The sequence below is a fragment of the Vulpes lagopus genome, chromosome 1, assembly GCF_018345385.1.
Source record: "Vulpes lagopus strain Blue_001 chromosome 1, ASM1834538v1, whole genome shotgun sequence".
Taxonomy (NCBI): Eukaryota; Metazoa; Chordata; class Mammalia; order Carnivora; family Canidae; genus Vulpes; species Vulpes lagopus.
In genome coordinates, this window is record NC_054824.1 from 120,560,745 (window position 1) to 120,577,036 (window position 16,292).

Sequence of the window (16,292 nt, forward strand, 5' to 3'; positions counted from 1 at the left end):
TCTGAACCCAGTCCTTTTGGGCTTTTTTGGAGGCCTCATCATATAGTCATGATTGACTAAGTCATTGGCCATTGGCTGATTCAGCCCCAGCCCCTCTCCCTTCCTTAGAGATCAGGAGGTGGGCCTGGAAGTTCCAAACCTCTCATCAAAGGATTGGTCCTCCTAGCACCTAGCACCCACCCTTGGGTGGGGTCCAAAAATTGGACAACATAACAAAAGACACTTTTATTGCCCTTATTCAGGAAATTCCAAGGATTTAAGGAGCTGTGAACCAGAAACCAAGAAGAAAACCAAATACATAAAAGAAATATGTATTTGGTCATTTGATATTGCACCCATATTATTGCACCCACAAAGATATTTACTCTCTGGTCCTTCACAGAAAAAGTAAAAGTCACACCCTGATCTAGGATATGATTCATCCTAAGGAAGCCAGTCACTTACTCAACCACAGGCCATTCAAAATTTTACTAGGCTAGGAATAAATCTCATTGAACCAAGTACGATGGATTCTCAACTTTTCTAATTTTCACTTCAATATATGACTTAACCAAGTTTCTGGTAACAAATTCTCCTCCCTAGAAATCTAAACGTGAGCAAGTCTAATTAATATTAGCTCTCCAACAACCTCCCACTCTCGGCAGACCCTTGGCATTTGGATTCAACTCCTTGAAAATTATGAAAGACCAATAGCTTGTTAACCTCTTCTTCATGACCCTGTGACAAAATGCCTACCTACCTTCTCAATAATCACAACAGCTAAACCAGTAGAGATGTCTGCAGATTTTATTTCAGGGTATCCTTTAAATTTGATGGTCCCTTATGCTGCACAATCTTTGCTGCTTACTGAAAATACACAATGCTTCTTAACATATAGGCTTATCTCATATGAAATTCTATTTTCTCCCTCACATTATTTCTATTCACTTTAAAATTCTTCTATTTTTCCTCCATTACCTGAAACAGGAAATTCATGACTGTGTAACCTCTACTTACAAATTATTTATGACCTGAATAGATTTACTAGAAACCCATTTGGAAAATCTGGACTTGGGGCGCCTAGGTGGCTCAGTCGGTTAAGCACCTGCCTTTGGCTTAGGTCATGATCCCAGGGTCCTGGGATAGAGCCCTGTATCAGACTCCCTTTTCAGCGGGGAACCTGCTCCTCTCCCCCCCTGACCCTCCCACCCACTTGCCCATGCTTTCTCTTTCTCAAAAAAGAAATAAAATCTTTAAAAAGAAAAAATCCAGACTTACTGTTGTTTGTTGATGGGTCATACCTTAAGACTGATCTAGGAAAATACCAGGTGAGAATATTACCCTTTATCAGAAGAAAAATCAGTCCACATGGAAGAAATTATTTTAATCACCAAAGCTGATCAGTTAGCTAGAAATAAAAGGGAAATTTCCACTAATAGTAGCTTTGCTTTGGGTGTAGTCCCTAATTTTGGAATACTTTGTAAATAAGGGTTCTTGACAGGAACCCTTGACAGGAACCCCAATTTAGAATGGTCAACACATTAAATAACTTGTGTGCTCTAACCCTTTCTAAGGAGATGACTACTTTTTTTATTTAAATTCAATTTGCCAACATATAGTATAACACCCAGTACTCATCCCATCAAATGCCCTCCTTAGTGTCCATCACCCAGTTATCCCATCCCCCCTATCCACCTCCCCTTTCACAACCCTTTGTTTCCCAGAGTTAGGAGTCTCTCATAGTTTGTCTCCCTCTCTAATTTTTCCCACTCAGTTCTCCTCCTTTCTAAGGAGATGATTATAAAGATAGGGGCTCATACGAAAAAGATAACAGAGAAGCTAAAGTAAATCCCTGCTGCTCTTTATGCCAGACAGCAGCACTCACTAAGATCCTAGCCCTGATGATAATCTGAGAGATTAAAACTTGGGGGATGTTTTAAAAAGGCTTTTATAGAATGCCAGTCATTAGATTCAGAGTCAGGAAACAGTACTGGGAGAAATCGAGATAGAAACTGCATAAGGATATGTCACACTATATGTTACCTAAACTGGAATAAAAATTAAAAACTTTTTTAAAATTTTTTAAATTAAAAATAATAAATTGCACAAGGATAATCTGTGATACTCTAAGAATAGCTGCTTAAAAATACCAGAGAGAACCTCAAATGGAAACTTCCAAGATCTTTACACGAAATTACCACCACTGCAAGGACAAATTGGCCACTAAACTCAATGAACATTAATGGGTAACTTTACTAAAATTTCTGAGGATGTCCTTAGTACACATCTCATCTATCCTGGTAAAACTGTAAAGATGGTACATGGACAAAAGCCCAATCCTCAGGTTCCCTTTCAATACCTCCAAATTAATTTCAGACATTTACTCACTACAATAGGTTTAGAATGTATCCTACATATCATTTTCTTCTACCTAGAATGGACCAAAGAATTTCCTTGATGGAAAGTTTATAGCACTAACAGTAGCAATATGTGTGTGTGTATTTTTTTTTAATTTTTATATAGTATGTATGTGTATATATATTTAATTTTTATTTTTGTATGTTTAAACATAAATATTTATATCTTTATAAAATATTGTATTATCAACCTACAGAATTCCAAACTATTGCCCTAAGGGCACCTATTTTACTAGGTGTAATGGGTAGACTCCATGATGGCCCTCCCCATGATCTCCATTTCCTGGGGCTCATACCTGTATAATCCTCTCCCCTTGACTGTGATCAGAACCTGTGACTTGCTTCTAACCAATACGATATGACAAAGTTGATGAGATGTCACTTCTGTGACTATTATATAAGATCTGTCTTACTAGCATGCTCACTCTAAAGATCTCCTTATTGACTTCTTGAAGTAAGCAGTCATGTTGGGGAAGTCCACATGGCAAGGAACAGCAGGCAGCTACCAGGAGCTAGGAACAACCTCCAGCCGATAGCTAGCAAGAATCTGGAGTCTACAACCACAAGGAAATGAATTCTTCCAACAAACTGAATGCCGTTTGAAGCAAATTCTCCCCTAGTGGAGCCTTCACATAAGAATGCAGCCTGCCAACACCTTGACTTCAGCCTTGTGAAACTCCAAGTTGAGGACCCTGTCAAGTTGTGCCCATTCTTGACCCACAAGAAAATGTGAGATAATAAGTTTATATTGTTTCTAAGTCAGTAGGTCTTGGGTAACTTGTCACACAGCAGTAAAAAACTAATTCACTGGGACTGCTATTTAAGAGTTTTGAAAAGTTCTGCCATTTACTCAGAAAGGTTACAGTCAATATCAGCTCCAATCATCAGGAAAGGTGGAAAGAACAATTAGAATTTCTAAACCTGAAATTAGTAAAATTTTCAAGATTCTTAAACTTTCATGTCCTAAGGTATTACCATTGATTTTAATGATAATGAGATCAATTCTTTCTGGGGTTCATCAACTCTCCCCCTATGAATTAATGACTGGTCAATGCATACATTAAGGCTTATCACCCCTTTAGGGCACCTTGATGGCTCAATAGGATTATCACAATATTGCAAACAGACACAGTCATATATTACAGGGAGCTCATGCAATACACCTGGTAAAATGTCAATAGGTATGAGTAGCCTTTCTTTAACATCATCCTAAACAACACTTATATGACCTAAAACCTGGAACTTTTGTAACTGAACTTTCACAGAAATGAAAATTGAAGAGATCTAGGGAAGAAATGCAATATATTTGGAAGCTGAGTCACTTTCGCCAACATCACAATAAGACACATTATTTCTAAAGGGAATATAAAGGAAGGGAAAAGAAATGTTGGGAAATATCAGGAAGGGAGACAGAACATAAAGACTCCTAACTCTGGGAAACGAACTAGGGGTGGTGGAAGGGGAGGAGGGCGGGTGTTGGAGGGGAATGGGTGACGGGGACTGAGGCGGACACTTGACGGGATGAGCACTGGGCGTTTTTCTGTATGTTGGTAAATTGAACACCAATAAAAATTAATTTAAAAAAAAAGACACATTATTTCTCTTTTGCTTTAGAACTGCCTAATTTTCTTAATATTCCAAATTTTGTTGCCTGGCACTGGACCATTCTTGATGAGTAGTGCCAGAATGTTAGATCACTATTTTCAGCCCTATTTTGGCCAAAGACCATTCATAGGTGGCTCCCAATGACTGCTGTTGAATTTCCAGCATAAAAGCCTTCTGGCTGCTACCTGCATATTGGACAGGTACTTGTTACCTTGGTAAACTGAGGCCTGCCTTCAGGATAATCCTTGAAATCACTTAGAAGAATTCATTTTGGTATATCAGTTTACCCTCCAGGAACTGTTTCTAGTAACTTTTGATAGATAATATATTTTAAAGAGAAAGTGTCTTAATTTGAGAACCAAAATTCTAACCCTCAGAGGGTACTTTGAATTCTCCCCTTTTGATACTTCTTCACTTCATACTGTATAAGATATTCCCAAAATAGAGAGCAACCTGCATGCTAAGGTTCAGAGAATATAGAAGAGTTAGACAATGCTAACACAGCCATAGAACTTGTCTGAAAGGTTCGTGAAATCTTAAGGTGGTGGATCAGAATGAAGCCACTTTGGATATAATATTGGCCTCTTGAGAGTAAACATGTACTATTTTAGGGGGAAAATGTTGCACTTAGATCCCTGCAGGCCTCTCTGGGATCTTTAATGTATTCAAAATAACTAGCAAGTAAATAAAGACTCATAAATTTAGGAAACATGACTAATCATCTGGTTCTGCAGGCTCTTTGGGGGATAGGCTCTATTGTCTTGCTGTAAATTGGGAACCCTTGGCTTCTGGATAAGAAGTGGACAATGAACTCTGATCATAGTATTGGTCCATATTGCTGCCATGTTTAGAGGTGTGATCTCTAGAGTTCTTAAATGCTGCTATAAAACAAGTGTCAAATGATGCATCCATGTGTCTTACTGTGATGTCTTCACACAATTAACCAAAAAGAACAGGAAAAACTGAGAGGCATGGAGGGTAAAACAATCTCCACCCCCAATTGGTCAAATGCCCAAATGTTGATGTGTCTAGCCTTTAGCTCAGGTTTAATAATGACCACAAGGTGGGACACTGAGAAGCAAGATCATTTACAACCACACAGCTTACTGTCAACATCAACATAACTTCATTGTTCCCCAGTATTCACTAACATGGCTTTACTATTTCTAGAAACTCTTGCTCAGGAGTATAAAAGTTGCAAATTATCTGTTTTGTTCATTTTAGGAACTTCCTCCACAAAACAGTTAAATGAACATCAAATGGTTTAAATCTTCAATAGATAGCATCACATGAAAGTTTATCTCCAAGATTCTTTGAATCAGCTTCAAAACTTTTGCCTTACTACATGTTCCACATCTACACTATCATATCATGATACTTACCCCTAATCGAGCCCTGAGATTGAAAGATCTGCATTAAATTAGACTCCAAAACCTCATAGATACCATAACTTGCCCTCTCTCTCCACTCTGAGATGTTACTAAGACTCTCTCAAAGTAATGTCCTCCCTTACTACAACATTAAACTCAGCTTTGTTTTGGTATTATTTTTGAGATGTCACAGTTTAACAAGGGTCAGTTAGGGAAACTGGGGAGCTGAGGAATAAGGAGGGTCTTGTTTAGGTACCATAAATGACAATAAACTCTAGAAGAACCAGCCACAAGGCAATATGGACCCCTAGATTGAGAAGTTCCTTTATTTGTTGTATCAAAATCCTGTTTCAAGCATCTGGAATGGCACTGAGCCTACACAGGGAGGCTATTTCCAGCCACACGGAATGTGGGAGAGGACTTCAGGGATAGCAGGGTAGACAGGTGATTAAAATGCATGTCTTTGGAGAGGGACAAGGACAATGGAATTTAAATGCTGGAAACTTAGAATCTTATTTTGAAGCTGGTTTAGAGCAATTCAGGAAGGAAAGAACCCAAGAGAACTCTCATCTGTATTGCATTCATGGGATAAGTCATCCCATCTCTCTGTGCCTGGGTTTTTACCCTGTGCAAAGTCTATTTTTTTTATTTTTTTTTTAATTTTTATTTATTTATGATAGTCACAGAGAGAGAGAGAGAGGCAGAGACACAGGCAGAGGGAGAAGCAGGCTCCATGCACCGGGAGCCTGATGTGGGATTCGATCCCGGGTCTCCAGGATCGCGCCCTGGGCCAAAGGCAGGCGCCAAACCGCTGCGCCACCCAGGGATCCCTGTGCAAAGTCTAAATGCTAATTACTTTCTCTAGTCTCTTTGTATTTATTCCCTTGCTCCTTTGCTTTGCTCTACTGTACTTTTATTTCATCTGCTGCTTTTATCCCCCTCTCTTTTCAAATTTGCCATATTTCTGTCATCTTTTGTCACAGAAACATGTCTGCAACCACTCCTTAGGACCAATGAATTGGAAAAAAAAATCAATATTCAAATAAGAATCTGTTGAAAGAACATGAATAAGTCATTTCCCTCTGCTTATGTTTCAATATGTGTCATAGCAGGTGAAGAGATCAACATTATCTGTAAACACTACACATTTTCCAGCCAATTTTCAACTATTCAGAGGCTGACTATTCAGCTCTCTTGCTTTGATCCTTGAGAGAAAAACTGGCACGATGTAGGAAAAAGAATGCTAGCCAAGCTTGATAAGTCTTGGCTTTTTCACTTATTAGCTTTGAGCCTGGGCAAGCTACTGAACCATTTTGAAGCTCAATTTCCTTGCTGGTCAAAAGAGACTGACTGTTCACTGTGTTGTGGAGGGTCAGCAAGATAATTCCTGCCTGTAAAGTCCCTGATGCATAAACAGTAGTAGCTATTATAATCACAATGTAATAAATATTTATGGATTGTTGTTGGCTTCCTCATTGTAAAAAATAATGGAGACTGGGAAATCATAAAACTGGACTCTCAGAACCATTGCAAAGTTTAAGAAAGTTCTCTATGAGCTATAAAACAAATTGCAAAATCAAACGAGACTCTGTATTCTTTCCCTTCTATGTATCTTAAAATTTTTATTGTTTATTAGCAGCTTCAAAGAAAATAAACTTCAAATCAAGCAGTTATTTTCCATAACTAATCATGAGAAGATGTTGAAACTACTGCTTCAAATGAGATTTGAACTATCTACGAATCTGGTCCCTCTGAACTATACACCACCCCACCATTTTCAGTGAAAATGGAGATTCCTTTCTTTCCACTTCCTTTTCCTCCCTGTAAGGTATCATGGAAATAGGAAGGCTTTGAGTTCAGACACTCCCGACTCTACCTTAAAACAAATAAATTAATATCTACTCCATAGAAAAAAATGAAATAATTTTTGTAAAGCTCGTGGTAGCAAAAAGATTGACTTTTTTCTATCCTGAGGATTTACAAGTTAAAACAACTTCGGTGTGCACATTTTCCCTTGATTTCTGATACCAAATGCCTCAAGTTTTAATCACATCTACAAACCTACCTTCAAATTATGACTCTTCCACTAAATTATTCAACCTCAGTTTTCTCCTCTATAAAATGGAGATAATAATAGAACTAAGCTCATGGGATGAGGAGAAGAGATGGGAAAGTGCATGCAAATGCTTAACCTGGTGTCTGGCACATAGTAAATTTTAGCCAGCAGAACTATAGTAATAGTACCAATAGCATTTGAGATATATTCTAGTTCTCATCTTAACAAACACTCCTATGGGTCAGTAGCAAAGCTTTTGGGATAGTTTGCCACTTTTTCTTCTTAGGTTTCCTTGGCTCTATTTCTCTCTCTCTCCCTTCCCAGGGCAGGTCTGTTTCAGTTCAGCTGCTGGCTGGAACATCTGGCAGGGTGCCCACCCTGACGTTTTCTGTTTGTGGAGCCAACAGGGTGGGGAGGTGGGGGGTTTGATCATCTTGACCACTGAGACATTGGAATCTGTTGAGTTAAACATTGCTCTACTGTTACCATCCCCTCCCTTTCTTTCTCCCTCCCTGTGAATGAATCTGGAAAGAATGAACCTAAAGTCTATCTTTAACAGCTATAAAACCTTTATGGTACGGGGGCTGCTCCTTGAGGAGTAGGGCATTAGCCTCCCTCTTCGTTCCAGGAGTAAACATAACACGTCAGCATATTCCCTAACACAGGGTCAATGTCTGAGGGAGCGGTGCTCTCGGTGCCTGGCACCTGCTGGTGTGGAGAGGTCAGCTGGCAGCAGTACACCGCAATCAGCTTTGATGACCGCACTAAGTACCGAGCCCGTTGCTCCAGTGCCTTTTAATTCACCAAGTAACATTTATCCTGTGATAGCAACAGCTCCAAGATTCTACACTTTTGCTCAACCCCCTAAACTTACAGAATTCTGTAAGAATTTATTCTGTGTTCCTCTGTAAGAAAATATAATATAACATATACACATGTGACAGAATGTTGTTATATAGTACCTATGAATCCAACATTAAATTTGCTTGGATTTTCTAAGTTACCTCTTTGAGGAAAAACCTAAAGTAGAACTTGTCTCTTTCTTGGAGGTGCATGCTAATTCTTGATTCAGGATTTAGAGTTGCCCTGCTACTCTGTTTGATGTCATCCATAAAACACTGCTTCCCTAATGGCAACAGTCTGTCTCTGGACCCTCCGTCAATGATTTATTACAGGTGCCATCTGTAAAAAATCTATGGTACCATACCATAACTAGTGCCTGCTTACCTGAAACTTTTCAAGTTGTAATACCAGGCCTATAACCCTTTCTGATTCTTTGGAAGAGACAAAGGAAAGCATAATTCATTTACTGGAAGTCACCATTATTCTTCCTCTCTCTCTCTTTATCCTGTGCCAGCCAAACAGTCATGTCCTGTTTCCAGTAAGTAATTTTTCTCTAGTCAGGGCTCCAAAGGCCTCTCTGGCCACAGAGTCCTCCAAGACTCCTTATCTCTATGGCACATTCTTGTACTTTCATTTGGGTTCTATTGTAGAATCAATGAGACCATATTCTGGGCAAAACTGTTCATTACAGTTTTAAAAGCATCAGGCCACCAATAGCTGGTGACAGCAAACAGCCAGCTAGTGATAGATAATGATTGATACATTTACTTGCTTCATGACATAATCTTGAGGTCTGTTCAAGAGCGCTAGCTCCATTTTACTAACAAAGATTATGAAATTAAGAGGTACAGTCTCTTATTTTTGGTCACCTGGTTAGTCCAAAAGCAGTGCCATAATCTGTACTAAAATGAGGATAGAAGAGAGAATCACAGAAAAATCTCAAAACCATAGGAGGAGGAGGAAGTAGGAGCATTCCCTTGTTTGGCAAAGGTAACAGATACATTGAACATTTTATATCAACAAACAACTTTTTTTTAAGATTTTATTTTCTTGAGAGAGTGTGTGAGCATGAGTAGGGAGGAGGGGGAGAGGGAGAGCAAGAAGCAGACTCCCCACTGAGCAGGGAGCCCAATGAGAGGCTCAGTCCCAGGACCCTGAGATCATGACCTGAGTCGAAGGCAGAAACTTAACTGACTGAGCTACTGAGGTGCTCCAAATAAAACTTCTTAAAATTTCAATCCCCAATTACAATCCGGAGTTAATCTGTGGTAGATTTGGTTATACTTCCTTTCTGAGATGCAAGATAACTGGGCTGGGTACTAATTTAGTCATCAAATATTTTCCAAGAATAAGCCAAACCTGAATCTATGAGTGTATTTCTCTGATTGTAAATCTTAATCCAATCCATAGAGTCAGATTCTATAGTTTTACATTTTATTGTGAACAACTCTGAAATGGAAAAAAGTTATATTTTTGGACTTTTTAATACATTCTATTTTATGTAATCTTTTTCCAAATGCATGATTAGTATATAAAGTTAATAATATATTGAAAAGTACAAAGAGGAACAAAAGTTATGCATATTCCCACCATCTAGATGGAACTGATAAAACTTTTGTCTTTTTCTACATATAAAAACACATAACTTTTTTTTAATTTGGAGCACACTATTCATCTCGGTAAATGTGCTGTTTTCATGGAAGAGTATGCTAAAAAACATTTTCCATTTAATGAGTAGTCTTGATTTAAAATATGATTTTAAATACCCACATGATAGTTCTATTAATATGGAACCTTCTTACTTTGTATTTCTCTGACATGCTATTTGTATGCCTCCAAAGGCTACTAGCATCCATATTGTCAAGATTTATGTAATCTATTAATCTATTATGTTCCAAATCTCCAAGTATAAAATTCCAACGCTGAGAATAAAATGGACTTTGGCATACTCCCACTACCAAATCCATCAGTTTATCCACATTTGTACACACACTCTGCCTTCTTTCTTTGTGCTACAAAGGATGAACTGACCTGAGACCAACCTTTTCACCTGTGTCCTGGATCTCAACTCCTAAGGACTTCTCAAGGACTTCACTCATAACTTTCACCTTTCTCCTGCCTCATCACTTTTTCTGTCTCTTTACAACACATTCAAACAGATAATCTCTCTCATCTTTTTTTTTTTTAAGTTTTTTTTTTTTATTTATTTACTGAAGTAATCTCTATACCCAACATGAGACTCAAACTAATGATCCTGAAATCAAGAGTCGCATGCTCTTCCAAATGAGCTAGCCAGGCGCCCCTTAATATCCCTCATCTTTAAAAATTCTCCCATGACCCTAAGTCCCCTGCCAGCTTCCACCTCTTTCTCTCTACCCCTGTTTACTGCTGCCAATTCCACTCCTTCCATTCTCTAAAACAACAGAATCAGGCTTCACTCCCAGCATATCAAAATGCCTCTGTCAGGTCAGCAGTGACCTCTACATTACCTAATCCAGTGATTCTTTCTCATTCCTTATCTTAATCTCTCAGCCAGCATCATTTTACATAGCTGATCACTTTTATTTATTTTTAATAAATATTTTTAATAAATATTTTATTTATTTTATTTTTTAAAATCAGAATGTTGTGACTAATCGTTGAAATCATTAAATGAACTGGATGCTGCAACAGCTGCCCTCTTGGTCTTAGGTGTCATTCCTTCATGGAATCCACGCCTGAATCTGCAGTATACAATTTTTAGGTGACTCATTCGACTGGTCCCAGTGGTATTTAATCTTTTGGCCTTGGCAGTTATATTTTCTCTTCCACTTGTCAGGGTAGCCACATTTGCCACAGGTAGACTTCTGAGGTGGTAGGCCTTAGGCCTCAGCAGTGGCACAACAATTGCATCTTATTGCAGTGCTTTCCAAATGATGACATCCTTTTCCTCATCTCGTTTCCCCAGCAGACCCCAAAGAGCATACTTTCTCCTTGAAACAGTTTCTTCCTTTGACTTCCAGGATGCAACTCTCCTTCCCTTACTGTCAGTTCCTCTCCTTTGCCTGTTCCTCTCAACTTCCTGATCTCTAAACACTATAGGGGAGCAGGAAACAGGACCCTTCCTTGCTCTGTCTACACTCACTCTGTAGGTCAGTAATTTTTAACTCTTGTTTATGAGAGAATGGCTATATCTCAGAAAATAACAACTCAGTCTTGGCAGTTGCCCAATACAACATTGGAGTCATCCCTGAAACCTCTCTTTCTGTCATACTGCCTTTCAATCCATCAGTACATCTTGATGGATCCTGTATTTCAAAATATACCCAGGATCTAACCACTTCTCACCACCTCTAACACTACCACCCTGACCTAAATCACTCTCACATCTGGTCTGAATTCTCGTGTAGCTTCCTTCCCAACTAGTCTCATTGCTGTTGCCCTTATTCCTCTATAGCCATTTCTCAACACAGTAGTCTGAGTGATGCCTTAAAAAAGGAATGCAAATTGTGTCAGTCCTCTGCCCAAAACCTTCCAGTGATTTCCCATCTCACTCAGAACAAAAGCCAAAAGTCTTTCTATAACTGCTGTGACCTGACCTACTGTGCTTCCAAACCAAGCTCATCTCCTGTGACTTTCAACTTATTTACTCTGATCCAACCACTGGCATCTTTGATAATCCTTAAACAAATTAAGCATCTTCCCACCTGAGGGCTTTTGCATTTGCTGTTCACTCTACCTGGATTGTTCTCCCCTAAGATCTCTGCAGGCCCTGTTCCCTCACACTCTTAAGGATCTCATCCAAATGTTCCCTTAAAAAGAGAATTTTCCTCATCAGTCAGTGTAGGAGAGCTCTACTGACCCCACCACTACCAGTCTCCATTCATGCCCAGTGCTCTATTTTTCAGAACATCTCCTACCACATATGCATTATTTTATATACTCATTGCCTATCTTTCCACATAGGTCTATGGGCCCCATAAAAGAAAAAATTTGTCAGTTTTGCTCACTGCTGAATACTACTGGTAGAGAAAAAAAAATAGATGCCACACCCTCTCCTTGTATTCCCAAATCATCCTTCTTTTTTATCCTTCCCTTCCTCTTAGGGTAATTAAACTATCAAATAATGTATACTTACACTATAATAATCACTAAGCTAAATTATTGAACTCAGTGCACATAAACTGAGGGCTGATGACAAGAGGAATTTGAAAGACACTCAAACCAATAACTAAACCTAGAATCAAATAGGCAATGAAAAGCACCCTTCCCACCACTTACCCCACGTCCCTATTTCCATGCCACACTAAAACTATTGTATTGTATTCTTAATGTCCCCTTTAGTTTGTTGTTGTTGTTCCCATTAACAGATAGGAAAATTGAGGCAGAGACCAAGAGGAGAGAACTATCCAGAAAAACTGACATAGAAGTGCAATTTTGAGGTGGTTTATGGTCATGATTTACTGCACAGAGACATTTACCAAAGGGAAATAAAGGAGAAGGCATTTTGTATCTAATCATCTGACTTTTATCTCCAGTTGCTTTAGCTATTTAGTATGTGTGAAGGAGAAGGATCCTGAAAAACAAATCAAACTGGCCTATGAGCACCAGATCTGAGGATTGGGGGATTTTTTTTTTTTTAACCATTCAAGTTCTGTTCATTTGCTATAAGGAGCAAATCTGGCTCTGAGCCCAACTCCCATAATGGAAGATTAACATGATAACCAGTTGCACTACTTCCGCTCCCCAAAGACTCATCCTTAACTTCCTTTTGCTAAATCATAAAGTGTGTTTTTCATTTGCAGTTAAGATGGGGGTGGTGGGGAGGTGGGGAAGTGGAGTGGGGGGGGAGAAGATGTAGTTTCTTATAACCATCCCCCCTAATTCAAAAAAAGACTCAGTTTAAAAAAAAAAACTTAAGCAATCGTCATCTTTCAGTATTCCTATTTAAAAAGTAGAATAATTTACTTTTTATTACAGAGAAAAGCTTTTGTTTCTTTAAACAACACTTGAAATAGTTTCAACTTGTTGAGAAATCAGTACATGAATCAAAGACATATCCAAGGAATCCTGTAAATTTTAGTGAAATCCCGTTTGCCACAGATTTGGAGCATTTTCCCCTCTGTCCTTTTGAACTTGTTTCTGTTATGCTGCTCTTGCAAAATACCCTTATATATACTTTAAAACCTCTGACAGTGCAATTCTCTTCATAGCTCACTTGCAAATCATTTGGTCACTAGCTGGGGATATGCAGGTGGGTGAGGAAGGGAGCTGGGTAATCTTCATTATCAGAAGTGCTCCTTTTTCTCCAAGATTCTGAAAAGAGCCTTGCAGACCCAGACCTAGTGGCCTTATTTGTAAGAAGATCTAAATCTAACATAAGCTCCAGGAACTACACATGCCAAAATATAGAATATGGATAGGCGTAGGCCTCCAAATCTCACTGGCCTGTAAGAGATTATGTAAATAGAACTAGTAACCATGAGTGCACAGAAAATATGTAAGTAGGGGACAGGGAAAGGGAATAGGGACTAGGAAAATCAATCTTGGTTTGACTTCAATTTCTATTTTAATATGAAAGCCATGGAGTTTTTATCACCTAATCCCAGCCTACAGCTGATGGCTAATCTTGGCCACCCAAGAAGACATCTTAAAAACATAACAAAATATATTGTTACCAAATGGTCTCATAAGATTTGGTAGTGTGTGTGCACACTTGTGGGGGGCTAGACTGTTCGGTTCTAATATCAAGAATATCCTTAACCCATCCGGAGACTTGTCAGCACTACTTAAGAAGGTCCTCAGGGCCCAATCCCAAATTCAAGATCTTTTTTCCCCTCTTTGAAATCCAAAGGGGTAGCTAATGTCATTTATCTAGAAAATATATGACTAACTGTTAAAACTTGGCATGATATCAACTCAAGTATTCAGTTACCAGGCACAGAAAAAGTCCTTTAGAGAGGAAAAGGCACCTGGAGGCTCTTCTGTTTGGCCTCAGTTCAATCCCTTAGGTGTTCATTGAATTGAACAATGCACAGTTCTAGGCTTATTGACTTTTTTTCTCAACACCATAACCTAATGTTGACAAAGGGTCTGACAAACAAAACATATGTAACCACCTCTGTGCTGAAGTCAAACACAGGGAACTGCCAATGGCCCTCAAAGTTCTGAGCTCCAGGCATCCTAAAGACTTCAGGCCTCTTTCTAGCATTACAGTCATTACATTATAATCAACCGGCCTTTTAGCAAAGATTGAGGATTCTTTTACTTGGTGAAACTATGTTTACCAAAACTGTCTACACACCAGGAGGGTCAAAAGTCACCACAAAGTCTAGGCAAGGGCAAAAGCCAAGTGACTCTCCCACATAGGCATCACTGAAGGGTGTTATCAAGAGAACCTTTTCCTAGGGCCATTGACAAGGTGCTTTACTGAACATTTACTTTATATGAACTCCACACACAGTCACCTTAGACAAACTGTAAGCGTATTTGAAGCTTACCTTCCCTTGTCATCCTTCCTCCTTTTTTTATGACTCCTTAGCACAGATGACACAGGTTTCTCTGAATACATACACAGATTGCTGTTCGTGAGCTCTCTAGTCACTGTGAATCTGTAATGCCTGCCCAGCTAGATGCCTCCCATACAAATGGGGACTATGCTGTCATTTCTTCCCAAAAAGAAGCCCCTCAGGACATACTGAGTATACAGCAGGTATTCAAACATTTGTTCTGGTAGGCAAAAGAGTGAGTAAATGAATGAAGCAAGTGAGTGAACAAAAGACCATGCATATACTCCTTCCTCTCTAACAAAAGTCTTTATCTGACTATCCACTATGGCTTTTCCTTCACTTTTCCTTCTTTAAATTTACATCTTCTCTTCAGGGAATCAGGAAATTCCACAACTCTTCTTCTGTCATATTTGTTCTCTTACCTTCACATTCCCAATCTTATCTTGTAGTCAGGACCTGTGGTTTCTCGCCTCACCATGTTATCACTCCGTGTAGATACAATGTGAGCCTGTCCTTCCAAGTGGCCCTCACCTATACCCCCAAGAGAGGTCCTTCCCACTGTTCCTCCTCTCATGGCAGTCTCCTTTACCCATTTTTTTGATTCCACAACCAGGCCCCTCACATCTGAATTAACTTGCCCTCTATATATACATATATCAGCATGTTAACATGACCCTTAAAACTTCTCCCAAACCAGCAAAGATAATCCCCCTATAACTGTTATAGAAAAAGACTCTTGAAAAAGTGTAAAGCTGGGTTTCAAACCATGATAGGGTTGCACACAGTATAAAAAGGGAAAGAAAGCTCAAAGGCTTCGAGATAATTATAGAGACTGCCTCAGGAAAAGAGAATCATCTGTATTGTTACCTATCTTACAGGTCCTATATGTCATTTTTCAAATTTTTGGTAATGTAAGAATATAATGTAAGAATATGACTTCTATAATGGAAAATAAACATACTTAAATGCTGCTCGGGTTTAGAAATGAAAAACGAATCCTGTCGTTTAGTTGATATTCTGAGTAGCATGTGTGTCGTGAATGATCAAGTACCAGGGAATTTATAAAGGTCTTAGAAATACTTTCAGGTCATAGATCTGCTCACTGAAGCTGAAGAAAAGAAAAAACAGAACCTGGAGTCTTTGCCTGTACTCATTCTATGGCAAAAGACTCCATCTTCTCATTCCCTGGTAGATAGTCCATATTGCTAGATTCCTCTTAACTTACTTTTTCTTAATAACCACAGCTACTGATGAGTTCCACTGCTGGGGACAGGCAGTGGTCACGACTAGGGCAGCAGACAAGCGGGGTGTAAGATCCGGTTCTTACAGTTGACTGGTATGTAACTAGGGCCAATCATAGCTCCCTGAGCATTAGTTTCGTTGTCTGTAAAGTGAAGCTTTATGAGGTTATTGGGAGGACAAAATAGAATATGTGAAAATTCATCGCAAGCTACTTGTAAAAGTACCACTGCCTATTGAATACTTAGTATGTTACCATCTCTGTGCTAAGAACTCCATGTCCATACTCTGAATG